At 45.4% G+C, this 13,922-nt stretch overlaps 1 long non-coding RNA gene across 3 annotated transcripts in view; it reads right to left on the bottom strand.

Moving 5' to 3' along the window:
• Positions 1–11,635, bottom strand: part of LOC309808355 — a 65,041-nt gene extending 53,406 nt beyond the window's left edge. For 2 of the 3 annotated variants that reach the window (XR_014294737.1, XR_014294738.1), the window contains exon 1: positions 11,496–11,635. This is a non-coding gene — a long non-coding RNA (uncharacterized lncRNA). Of the gene's footprint in view, positions 1–10,254; positions 10,352–11,495 lie in introns of all 3 variants that reach the window. The other variant, XR_014294736.1, reaches the window with a different exon arrangement.
• Positions 11,636–13,922: the final 2,287 nt, after the last annotated feature.

Genomic DNA, 13,922 nt, shown 5'->3' with positions numbered 1-13,922 from the left:
GGCAAGACAGGAAGGAAGGGCAAAATCTCAACAGAGTCAAGACCCATCCCCCCAGGTGGGTGGCCCACAGATGGGAGAATAATTACAATTTCTGAGGTGCACCCAGGTGGCAAGGGGTATGAACCCAACATCAGGCTCCCAAGCCCAGGGACCCTGTGCTGGAAAGAAGGGTTCCTAGAAAGTTGGGCTTTGAAGACCAGTGGTGCTTATTTTCCAGAGAGCCAGAGGGTTGTGGGAAATAGAGATTCCACACTTAAAAGATGCTCACAGGGCTTCCCTGGTGGCTCAGTGGTTGAGAGTCCACCTGCTGATGCAGGGGACACGGGTTCGTGCCTCGTTCCGGGAGGATCCCACATGCCGTGGGGCGGCTGGGCCCGTGAGCCATGGCCGCTGAGCCTGCACGTCCGGAGCCTGTGCTCCGCAACGGGAGAGGCCACAGCAGTGAGAGGCCCGCATACTGCAAAAAAAAAAAAAAAAAAAAAAAAAATGCTCACAAAATCCCACATGACCCGAGAATCAGAACAGAAGTCATTTGAACGGATCCTGGGTCACACCTACCTCCTGATCTTGGAGAGTCTCCCAGAGAGTCCAGAGGCAACTACAGCACAGCCTCAGGGACATAGACACTGGCAGCAGCCACTTGGGGGAGCTCCTTCTACCTCGTGGCCACTGGTACCAGCAAGCATAATTTCAGAGTCCTCCCTCTATCTTTTTAGCCTCAGGGTCTAGCCCTACCCATTTCCACCAGACTATACACACAAGTACTAGGATGCTGCAGGCCAAGCAACTAACTGAGCAGGGGCATAGCCCCATCCACCAGCAAACAGGCTGCTTTCAGACCCTCTCAATGCACAGCTGCCGCTGGACATGGGCCCAGCAACCAAAAGCCCCAGGACCAGCCTCCACACCTAAGTGGAGAGGCACCAGCCCCAGAGTCCTTGGCTCCTCTGACAAGTGAGCCTGCTCTGGCCTTGGAATCAGTCTCACCGTCGGCAGGTGATTACTGCACAGGGACTGGATGGAGCTTGGACCTACCCAACAGCAAATCTGCTCTAGCAGTGGGATCAGCCTCATACACCAACAGGCACACACCAGCTCCAGGAATACCACAGCCCAGCAGCCTGTGTGACCAGAACACTCACTTGCAGGCCAGAAGCAGCCATGGACTCACTTGGGTCTTGACCCTGCCCATCAGAATGACAGCACAAGATTAGGGATACCCCAGACCCTGCAGATAGCTGTGTCAGGAACAGTGATCCAACACCAACTCTGAGACTCCTGGGCCCTGCAGCCAGAACTCAGGACCTGTGTCTTCCTCCCAGTAGCCAGCATCACCCCAGTGACTGGGCACTAGCCCTGATATCACCTGGACTGCAATTCTACCCATAAGTGAACCAGCACTAGATTTGGTGTCCCACAGAGTCGTGCAGCCAACTGCCTTATGATTTAGCCTCACCAAGCAGCACAGACAGCCTCCATACAAGGCAGAGTCTGTCAAACAAGCAGTCTGGGGGCAGCCAAGCCTACCAGACCACCCACAGTAGTCAGCCCACCACAATAGAAGAGCCCAAGTAGCCCACATAGGGGGTACACCTAGAACATATAGTTCTAGTGACCAGGGGACAGTGGGCTTCTGGGACACATAGGACCTCTCCTACAAAAGGCCACTTCTAGAAGGTCAGGAAATGTAACGAACCTACTACATACATAGCAATAAAAACAGCAAGTTAAGAAAAATGAGGTGACACTGAAACACGATCCAAATGAAGGAACAAGATAAGAACTCAGAAGAAGATCTAAGTGAAGTGGAGGTAGCCAATCTCCTCAAAAAATAGTTCAAGGTAATGACTATAAAGATGATCAAAGAACTCAGGATAAGAATGGACGACCAGAGCAAGAAGGTAGAATTTTTTAAAAAAGAGTTAGAGCACTAAAGAACAACAAAACAGAGATGAGGAATACAATAACTGAAATGAAAAATACACTAAAAGGAAACTACTGTAGACTAAATGACACAGAGGAATGAATCAGAAAACTGAAGGACAGAGTACTGGCAATCACTGAAGATGAACTGTAAAACAATAGATTAAAATGAAATGAAGAAAGTTGAACAGACATGTGAAACATCAAGTGTACTAATATTTGCATTATACTGGTCCCAGAAGCAAAAAGGAAAGAGAAAGCAGTGTAGAGCATACCTGAAGACATAAGAGCTGAAAACTTCCATAACCTGGGAAAGAAAACAGACATCCAAGTCCAGTAAACACAGTAAGGCCAAAACAGGGTCAACCCAAAGAGGACCACACCAAGACTCATTGTAATTAAAATGGCAAAAAAAAAAAATAAAGATAAAAAGACACTATTAAAAGGAGCAAAGGAAAAGCAACAAGTTACAAACGTGCGAACTTGCATTAAGTTATCAGCTGACTTTTCAGGATAACCTCTGCATGCCAGAAGGGAGTGGCATGGTATATTTAAAGTCATGAAAGGGAAAAGCTTATAACCAAAAATACTCTACCCAGCAAGGCTCTCCTTCAGATTTGATGGTGAGATCTAAAGTTTTACAGAGAAGCAAAACTAAAAGAGCACAGTATCGCCAAACCAGCTTTATGAGAAATCTTAAAGGGGCTTTTCTCAGTGAAAAAGAAAAGGCCATGACTGAAACATAAAAATTAGAAAAGGAAACTTACAAACGGAAAAACCTCATTGGATAAGGCAAATATTCAACAAAGGCAGTAAATCAACCATGTACACAGCTAATAGGAAGGATGAAAGAAAACAGTAAAAAAATCATCTGTATTCACAATAAGAAGTTAAGGGACACACAAAACAAGTAGATGTAAAATATAAAGTCAAATTCAGTAACTGTGGGGGAGCAGAGTAACAATGCAGGGTTGTTAGTGTCCACGTGAAACTAAGAGCTCAGCAACTGAAATAATCACACACACACACACACACACACACACACACACACCTGAAAGAAATCCAAACATCATATTAAAGAGAGTCCTCACATCACAGATGAATAAAAGGGGAAGAAAGGAACAGTGAAGAAATTAAAGAGGGATTCTAAAAATACTCAAGAGAAATGAAAATGAACACACAGTGATCCAAAATCGATGGGACACAGCCAACGCAGTTCACAGGGGGAAGTTATAGTGATACAAGCTTATTCTTAGGAAACAAGAAAAATATCAAATAAACAACCTAACATTACACCTGAAGGAATTAGAAAAAGAAGAAAAAAACAAAACTCAAAGCTGTCAGAAAGAAAAAAAAATTAAGAAAACAATACCATATGCAATCACACCAAAAAGAATAAGATACCTAGGAACAAACACACCTAAGCAGGTAAAAGACATGTACTCAGAAATGTATCAGCCATTGGTGAAAGAAGTTGAAGGCAACAGAAAAAGATGGGAAAATATAGCAGGTGCATGGACTGGAAGAATTAATACTGTTAAAATAACCATACTGCCAAAGACAATCTACAGATTTAATACAATCCCTATCAGAATACCAAAGCATTTTCACAAAACCTGAAAAAGTAATTTTAAAATTTGTATAGAAACACAAAGACCCCAAATAGCCAAACAATCTTGAGAAAGTACAGAGCTGGAGGCATCACGCACCTTGACTTCAGATTATACTGCAAAGCGACAGTAATCAAAGAGAATCGAACTGGAACAAAAACAGACACAAAGATCACTGGAATAGAATAGAGATCTCAGAAATAAGCCCACACACGTATATTTAATTGATTTATGACAAAGCAGGCAATATGGAGAAAGAACTGTCTCTTCAATAAGTGGTACTAGGAAAACTGGTCAGCTACATGGAAAAGAATAAAATTAGAGTATTTTAGCACACCGTATATAAAATTAACGCAAAACTGAATAAAGACCTAAATGTAGGACCATAAAACCCCGAGAGGAAAATACAGAACATTCTTCAACATAAATGATAGCAACAGTTTTGCGTTCAGTCTACTAAGGCAAATGAAACAAAAGCAAAAATAAACAAATGGGACTTCACTAAACTTAAAAGATTTTGCACAGCAAAGGAAACCAAAGACAAAATGAAAAGACAACCTGCTGAAGGAGAGACAATATTTGCACATGCTAAGAGGTTAACACCAAAAAGATGACCAAGCAAGGGTTCATATCTAAACTACAGAAACAGCACATACAACTCAATATCAGACTGCGCCCAAAATATTTTTTTTAAAAATGAGAAGGAAAAAATACAGATAGACAGCCAGAATGCACAAAGATGCTAAACATAGCTAATCGGCAATAAAATGCAAATCAAAACTATGAGATATATCACCTCAGTCTTGTCAGAATGGCTGTCATCAAAAAGGTCACAAATAACAAAGGTTAGTGAGGATGTGGAGAAAGGGAAACTCTTGTAAACTCTTGATGTGAATGTGAAGTAGTGCAGCTACAGTGGAAAGAAGAATGGAGGTTCCACAAAAACCTAAAAATAGAACTGCCATAATATCCAGCAATTTCCCTCTTGGGTATATCAGAAGAAAACAAAAACACTATTTAAAAAAAAAAATAACTGCACACCAATGTTCATAACAGCGTTATTTGCCATAGCCAAGATATAGAGTCAAACTAAGTGTTCATCAGTAGGTTAGGGGATAAAAAATGATATTTATGATGACTTCAGCAAAAAATGAAATGTTGCTATTTGCAAGAACATGGATGGACTTGGAGGGTATTGTGCTTAGTAAAATAAGCCGCAGAGAAAACAAGCCTGGTAGGTTATCACTTACACGTGGCATCTAAAACATTGAATACAACAACAACAATGAAACAGACTCACAGATTAAAGAACAGACTAGTGGTTACCAGCAGGGAGAGACAGGGCGGAGCAGCAAAATAGTGGTAGGAGATTCTGAGGAAGAATCCACTATGTATAAAATCAATCATCTACAGTGACGTTCTGCATAGCATGGGGAATAGAGCCACTCTTTTATAATAAGTATAAATGGAGAAGAACCTAAACATTTATGAGTCACCATGTTGTACCTCTGAAACTAATATAATAATGCAAATTAACTATAGATCAATAAAATATAAAGTAAGAAACAATAAAGGGGAGACAGATTATTAGATAGAAATCAATTAAATAAACACAAGTTTCGGAAATCAAGGAATTAAAAAACAACATGTAAGACAACATTGGCCTTTAAAGTGTACGATCTATTCATTTAAAAGAAATCATTTAAGTGGTGAAAAAATGGCACCCATTCTCACAATTTTGTATATCTAGGATAAATTATTATCTACAAAAATATGTTACAAATGTTCACTCAAAAAGAAAGAGAAAATTTGGATTAACCTATTTTAGTATACAAATTTAATATCAAAGTCTCTATGTAACATTGATGTGAATAAGTTCTATTAACCACTTCTAGTTTCTTTGTGATGTAAAATCTTTTAAAGCATAAAAATCAGCCTTTCTACATCATTCCATTAGACATACATAGAAGTTAAAAGAAATGAGAAGACAGAAAAATCAACCAGGAAGGTGAATTTACTGAGAAACAGCCATTCGTTCTCCCTCCTCCTTTGCTTTTCCTCCTTTTCCAGGTCTCTTTCGGTTCCAATCAAGAGAAGTCTTGAGAATTCTGAGACTATTTCTTTGAGGGCTTCAAACCACCATACCTATGTCCTCTGCCACAACTACACACACGGGAACAAAAATAAACCTCTGCTATCTACTCATGTAGGAGAGATTCATGCAAAATAAACTCCTACATGGAGACCAACAGGTGAGTTTTCTACCTGTTCTTTATAATGTCCTTCCATTATAGTAAATCCCACACATTATGAGGCAGAAGGTGTTATATGAGCTCTTCCTTGAAGTCAAAACCTTGCATTCATTTCAAGTACCTGGTGATCATAGGGTACAGAGAGGGAAGGTGCCATCACCCTCGGGGGGGGGGCGGTGAATGGGCTTCCGCAACCATGCACCTCCTGATGAACAGATTCTGAAGAGACAAAGGGTGGTCACACCGCAGCCAGCCTGTCAGACTGTCGGGCCACTGGGCAACCCCACCAGTCTGGAAGTGCCCCATAAATTGCTCAAAGCAAAACTCTGCCCCCCCGTGAAGCCAGGCAATTTGGGCCAGAGAGTCAGAGGAGACCGGTAATCAACTCCTCCTCTCTGCTCACCTCCTTGGGGTTACAGCAACCCCATCTCCAAACCCAACTCTGATCCTGGAGTGCCAAGGTGGGAGCGCAGGTGGGCTCTGCCGGTGCTTCAGCACCTTCTGGGAAGCCCCCTAGTTTGAATATGATTTGAGTTTGATCCTGAGAAACCATCAGAACTTCCCACCAGAGATAAATGAGGAGATTCTGGCCTTTATTAGTGCGCACGGTGAACCCAGTCGTCCTGGCTGTACTTGCCAACCCTCCTATTTTACGCACCTATGTTTATCCACCTTCCTCCCTGTGAGTACCTTTGACTAACCCTGAGCTCAGACTCCTGACCTATTACAGTGACTTTTTCAGTCTTTCTTTAAAAATGTACAGGTAGGGCTTCTCTGGTGGCGCAGTGGTTGAGAGTCCGCCTGCAATGCAGGGGACACAGGTTCATGCCCCAGTACGGGAGGATCCCACATGCCGCGGAGCGGCTAGGCCTGTGAGCCATGGCCGCTGAGCCTGTGCGTCCGGAGCCTGTGCTCCACGATGAGAGAAACCACAACAGTGAGCGGCCCGCGTACCGCAAAAAAAAAAAAAAAAAAAAAAAAAAAAAAGACAGGTAATAAAATGAATTTAACCTAGAAGCAGCAGCTCAGTAAGGGAAATAAAATCATCAGAAGTTATCTAATCACAGCCACAGCCATCCAGGGCCCTGTCTTATCTGCTGGGGCATAAGAATGGGACCTTCCTAAACTTGAAGGGCATCCAATCAGATACGTTGATTACGCTCACCTCTGGCTCTTCCAGGGACTGCTAGGCAGTCTACCCAGTGTATACTGACTGCAAAACACGGTCATGGTTTTGAAACACCTATGCTCCAGGAAAGATTTTTGCGGTGCATGGGGAAGGTTTCTTTTTGACATCAAGCAAAAAATAAGTCACCAAGCCCTTTGAGCACAGGGCTTCTTAAGAGGGAAGTAGAAGGAAGGAATGGGCAGAAAACATGATCTCCTCGGAAGTGCAGGGCGTTTTTCCAAAAGAGTAGGATTTAGTCTCAGTTTAAGGAGAACACCTTTAAGTAGCTGGGACAGCTCCAAACTGCAGTTTAGGGAACAAGTGCTCCAAAAGAACAGTGCTTTACAAGTCCTGGCCAGGCAGCAAGAGGATGAAGAGTTGGTTTTGCATAGTTTTGAACGCAGGAGTAAAGAAACCGAGGCATCTCTGACTAAAAGGGCCTGAGATCCTATGGCATCAGTGGGTCAGTCAGTTGCAGGGGGCAGGGGGTGTGGGGGGCGATATTTCTCTCTCAACGTCTCCCAGGACAGCCACCCCTCCCAACCCCACCCCCCTACTCCCTTCACCCTTCCTCCCTCCACTGTTGGGTCCCCAGGGACAGCACTTCTTAAGCTGGAGTGCTCAAGCACCATCTCTGCAGTCTGGATTCTTCCTGGAGCCTGGCAAGTTCTGGGACAGGAAGCCAGGTCTGCAAGGCCGCTGGGGTGCAGTCAGCCCTGGAGGTCTGGAGGGGAAATGGAGCCCTGAAGCCCACCCACGTCCTTGAAGCCAAGGGAGGAACACATCCTTCTAACAGTACTTCTCAGGGGTCAGCATGCTCCCCACCCGACGGTGATCCATACTCACTTGAGGCAAAAAGGACTGCCTCTAACTAGCCCCCTCGATTGCGCCTTAAGGGTCCTCGCACATGTGTGATAGCGCAGGCCCTGGATCTCTTTAGTCAGCCTAGGCCAGTGCTGCCGGGGTCCCTCCAATCCCATCCCCTCCCTCTGGGACTGTATCTAATAGAAGAAAGAACACAGAGGGATTGGCTAAATCAAGGGACCTGGGAGCCTGGGTATGAGTTTGAAGACCGAGAACCTAAGGCACAATTACATATTATTGGAGACTCTTGTGGGGTGTGTGGGGTGAGGTTAGGAGGCTGAGAGGCTGAGTCGACCTGGTGAGTCCAGCCCCAGGACACCACACAGCCCCGTCCCCCCTTCCCTGCCATCAGACAAGGGGTGCCGCAACTCCAGCCGGGACTCTGCACTTCCCCCTCCCTGATTCTCCTCCAGAAGAGCAGGTGGTCCCGCTCTGAGGGCAGCGGCAAGACAACGGACCAAGTCCCCCGGCACTAAGGCGCTACTGGAAGCTCTTCCTGCACAGCAGTGGTGGCTTGGAGCAAACCCAAGCAGCGCCAAAGTTGGTCTCGTCCTGCAGCGGAGGGACGCAGGGTTTAAGCCAGCTGCCCTGGCTTTAAAGCAACCAGCCCCCCCTTTAAGTCAGGTGACCCGACTTTAAATCACTGTGTGCCCCTCAAGCCTGCAACTTCAAAAGTTGGGAACTTCACTTTGATCCCAGCACCTCACATAGCTGAAGGCACACTAGTCACCCCCAAGCCTGGCTTAGAGGCAGGATATAAGGTAAGGGGATGGGCGTGCACTCATGGTGATGAGGGTGCACTTCACGTACCAGAAGGGTCCAGGCACCCTGGGGTACAGCTACCAGTGCACCGTACAGCAGCTCCCTGGCAAAGCTGGCGAGGCCCAGGGAGAGCAGGCACACCCATGCGTGCAGAGGTTCCAGGACGGGAGCTGGGGCACAGCCAGCCGGGAGGGTGTGAAAGTGGAGGATCTGAGCCTTTTGAGAAAGGCAGACACAGAGGATGGATGAGAAACAAAGACCAGATGAAATATGGATTTGAAAAACACACCCTGCTCTTGAAATTGGGGTGGGGGCACCCCAGACTTGAGACTTCTTACTCCCCAGTACCTAGTGCTTTGGCCTTTGCCCAATTACTTATAAAATTTACTGATAATATCTAACCCATAGAATACCGCATTTGTAGTGGTATTGCATGTTAATGTTTCTATAGTGGAAAAATCTTTTCTACAAGAAACATGTACACTATCTGAAATCAATTAAAACCCCTCTTTATAAAGTACTATATTGGACTTCCCTGGTGGCGCAGTGGTTAAGAATATGCCTGCCAACGCAGGGGACATGGGTTCGAGCCCTGGTCAGGGAAGATCTCACATGCTGCGGAGCAGCTATGCCCATGCGCCACAACTAGTGAACCTGCAGGCCACAACTACTGAAGCCCGTGGGCCTAGAGCCGGTGTTCCACAACAAGCGCAGCAAGAGAAGCCACTGCAATGAGAAGCCCGCGCACCACAACAAAGAGTAGCCCCCGCTCGCCGCAACTGGAGAAAGCCCGCGCACAGCAACGAAGACCTAACACAGCCAAAAATTAATTAATTAATTAATTAATTTTAAAAAGTACTATATCCTTCTGTACAACTTCTCTGGGAAGAACAGAGATGGCGTGGGAGAGTGAGAAAGACCAATATTTAGTGCACATCTCTCATGCAGGTGCTCTGCTGGCTCAGATACATTTATCCCCACTTTACAAAGGAGGAAATAAGCTCAGAGAGGTTTAGTAATTTTCCCAAAGCCAAACAGCTATTGAGTGGCAGAACCAAGATCTGAACCAAGTCTGTTACCTCCAAAGCCTAAGTCCTCATCACAACAAAACTCAATTAATATTTACATTTATCGAATTACATTGCAGCCTGGGGAGTTCTTGGCACAATCCTGAATAAGAGTGAGAAAGAAAGAAATAGCATTGTTCCTACAGTCAACCAAAATTTTTGGAGCAGCGGCTAGATGCCTGGTCCTTTTTGGGGTTCAGCAGTGATCACGACAGGAAAAGTCGTGCTTTCATGAACCATGTAGTGGGGAGGAGAGACGGGTGCAACTTGGGTGAGGGATTTCACCTTGCTGGGCCTCTGTTTTCTCATCTGGAAAATGGGATGGGTGTTCCTCATTTTCTGGGATTGTCTGGCTGGACATTCTCTGATTCCATAAGAAGCATTTGTTTTCCTGTTTCTTTAAAATTCATTCAAGCCATGAGCCGTGATGCATGTTGTTAGCTGCTCCCCAAATCACTCTTCCCCACCCTTTTCCTGTGATCAGGTCTTTCCCGAAACATGACTCACAATCAGTCAAGTCACAGAACCTAAGGGGCACCCAGCAGAAAAATCCCAACCCTTGCGTCTCAGGAGCTCTGTGGTCTACCTGCCAGGCAAACTTAACTCACCTGGGACAAGGTGGCCATCCCTGGTTTCACATCAACATGATCTCAGGCACAAACCTCCTTTTTTTCCATTTGGTCTTTAAGTTACTTGTTGAAACAACTGTACAAATATGACAAAGGTATAAAATCAGGCATCTTCTGCCCCCAGCGCCTACTAATACATGATGTTCTGCCACTTTAAGGATACAGATAGAACATTTCAACATTCTGCTGCCCTCATCATTTGTCATTTTTGTTGATATTTCTGTTGAATACATCTTTCAATATTTTAACAATGGAACATTTATTTAGGTTGCTCCAGACCCAGCCTTTAGTGGTAAGGGATTTGTTGTCATATTTCTATTATGTTTCCTTTAAAGACCATGATCCTATTTAAATGGATTAAGTCAGTTCTATAGGCATGTATCTTATGATATTCATGAAGTTAATCCATAGAGGGCAGTGGTACAATTGATCACACTTGAGAACCTCCAGTAGCACAGTTAAGTGTACATATTACCTACGTGTAAACCGAAGTACATGCCGAGTGAGATTCTCCTACCCTTTTCACTCTGTGCCCCTCAAGCCTGTGAGAAATGGAATATTTCTTGCCATCTCAGTAAACAAAGGATATCACAGTCATCAGCCCTTGCAGCCCTCCAGTGTGAGCCGCGAGCCCTGAGGATCTCAGGATATGCAAATACAGAATGCAGGCCCCAGAGCGCTGAGGTGCATATGAAAGGAAGGAATTCAGGGAGCCCAGCCTCTGGCATCTCCGCAAAGAAAAGCGCCGCATTCCTCACGTTGGGAGAGCCGGTTTGCCTTAGTTAACAATCACCTGCTGATGGTCCCCATTACCTGCGCCAGTGCCCTGCCCTGTCCCCTCCCCCCGGTCCTTTAGCTCAGGGAGGAAGGAGGGCAGAGGGACTCCGCTGAATAAGGGGCCTGCGAGCCTCGGGAGGAGTTTTTAGCCGCCTTCCCCGCAGTCGGGGGGAGGCGCGCTGACGCTGCAGCCGGGCCCTGCTCCTCCCTTGCCCCGTTTCCCCTCAGGACACTCAGGCCGACCCCCTCCCCACGTCCCCCAAGCCCCGCGAGCCAGGCCGAGGGCAGGGGCGAGAGGAGGGACCGAAGTTCCCGGGACCAGACGCTGGGGGCCGCCCTTTCTGCACAGCAGCGGCGGGTGGCAGCGAACCCCTGCCCCTCAGAAGCTGGTCTTGCCCTGCCGCCAGGGCACCGTACCAGGCGGAGGGTCGGCGCCCACTTACCCGGCCCGCCGTCCGCACGACTGTCGCGGCTTCGGCCGCCGGGGCCCCTCCAGAGCCGGCAGCGTCAGTGAGGCCGCCCTCCCCTCGGGCTCCCAGGGCAGTTCCGTGACGGCAGACGGAAAAGACCCCGAGCCGAGAACTCCAGCTCTGCGGAAACGCGGGCTCCGTTCTGGGCGCAGCGGGTGGGACCGCTCTGCCCCGAGGCCTTCTGGGAGGGACGGAGGCGCCGGGGGAGGGAGCCGCCAGGAGCGCAGGGCCCCGTCGGGGGTCCTGGAGGGGCGGCCCGGCCTGAGGGCCCCGCCCACTGTGACCGCAGCCCAGGCATTTTTCCTGGAGTCCTACACACTACAAAGTTAGAAAGATACACGGTCTATAGTAAATACTCACAAATGATTGTTGCTGCTGTGCTTACTATCCTATTAAAGGTGTAAAATCCATAAAACACTTTAAGTTCAAAATTAAATATGAATTTTTACCTTTCTAATTATGTCTCTGCTCTTCACAATTGTCGTTAATGAATCAGAGACTGTGGCATCACTAGTTAAAAGTGAGCTTGTTAAAAAAATAGAACTCAGGCCCACCGGACCTACTGAATCACAATCTGAACTTTTACAATCTCCCCAGTGTCCTTGTGTACCCATGAATAGTTGAAAGGTACATTTCTACCTCAACGCGTCTTTTCTGTCTGAGAAATACACACATTTGATCCAATTTGATATAAATAAAACACTCAAAAATGCATATGCCTGTGTTGAAACCATCATTTTATCATTTCTTTTCCAGATAAGTATAGTCTCTATACTGGTTTTGTGGATCACATGCCACACTCTTTTCTTGTAGTTAGAAATAAGATAGAGAAACTTACTTTGTAAAAAATATATATATATATATATATATATATATATATTAGTGGGTAATTGAAGACACTCTTCTAAATTAAAACCAGTTCTCTTAACTTGCTCTTTTCTTCTTGGGTCACATTATGAACTCTTCCCGTGGCCACACGGTATGTGTACTTTTAATTTCAGGGACTGCTGACATTCCAGGATATGGCCATAGTTTTCTCTCAAGAGGACAGGCAATGCCTGGACCAAGATCAGTGGGAACTGTCCAGGTATGTGATGTTAGACAAGTATAGGAACCTGCTCTCCTCGGGTGAGGATACCTTCCTTCCAGAATTCCTTATCCAACCACAGGGTTTAGAGTCCTTCATTTGTAGAATGTCTCCTGGAATCTTCTGCTTCCTACAATAGGGTTCCAGATTGCAACGTTTCAGGAAAGATTGGGAGTTTGTGGGTATAATTTATCTTATTCTTTTAACATTGCAGCCTCCCTCAGCCGCATAGCACAGGGAGACCAGCTCAGTGCTTTGTGACCACCTAGAGGGGTGGGATAGGGAGGGTGGGAGGGAGGGAGATGCAAGAGGGAAGAAATATGGGAACATATGCTTATGTATAACTGACTCACTTTGTTATAAAGCAGAAAATAACACATCATTGTAAAGGAATTATACTCCAATAAAGATGTTAAAAAATAATAAAAATAATAAAATAAAATTGCAGCCTCCCTTTTAATATACTTTGTAACTGCTTGGGCTGTGTCTATATGAACTGTGTACTATATGCTTCTGTCACAGTCCTTACAATATTTTATTGTCTTATTTTCTGTAACAATTCTCCATGGATTCTTTGGGCTTAAGGTATACTAAAAGGGAGACTGCGATTCTGGGACTTCCCTGGTGATGAAGTGGTTAAGAATTCGCCTGCCAATGCAGGGGACACGGGTTCGATCCCTGGTCTGGGAAGATCCCACTTGCCACAGAGCAACTAAGCCAGTGGGCTACAACTACTGAGCCTGTGTGCCACAACTACTGAAGCTGGTGCGCCTTGGGCCCGTGTGCCATTTATTTTTTGCAGAAGCAACCACCTCTGAGTGATCAAAATTTAGACCAACTAGTCAAAATGCTTTATCACCTGTTCTAAAACACTGATCAACAGAACAAGTTTTACTAGGGATAACAGTGTAATTGTATTCTGGAGTTCATAGCGGCAATATGGTTTATGACCTTGATACTGGATCACGACATTTCTATGGTATAACTGCTTTTAATTGTTCAACGATTAAAGTCTCACGTGATCTGAGTTCAGACTGGAGTCATCCTGGTTGCTTTCTGTCTATTGCAGATTTCTGCCAGTAGGAAAGGACAAGAGTATTACGGCTTACTTTACAAAATGTCTGGAAACTAAATGATGATATAATCTACATTCAATTAATTTATACATACCCTACTGTAGAACCATGTTTGTTAAGGTGGCAGAGCCCGGTAATTATGTAACACTGAAACCTTTATCTGCACTGGTTCAAGTCTTCTTCCTAAGAATATGTTTATAATCAACATTCTTTCACAAATGACCCAATTTAATTCAC

Source organism: Mesoplodon mirus (genome assembly GCF_964341445.2).
Source record: "Mesoplodon mirus genome assembly, chromosome: 7".
NCBI lineage: Eukaryota > Metazoa > Chordata > Mammalia > Artiodactyla > Ziphiidae > Mesoplodon > Mesoplodon mirus.
Note: the sequence above shows the minus strand (reverse complement) of the source record. Positions and strands in the feature narration are given on the sequence as shown.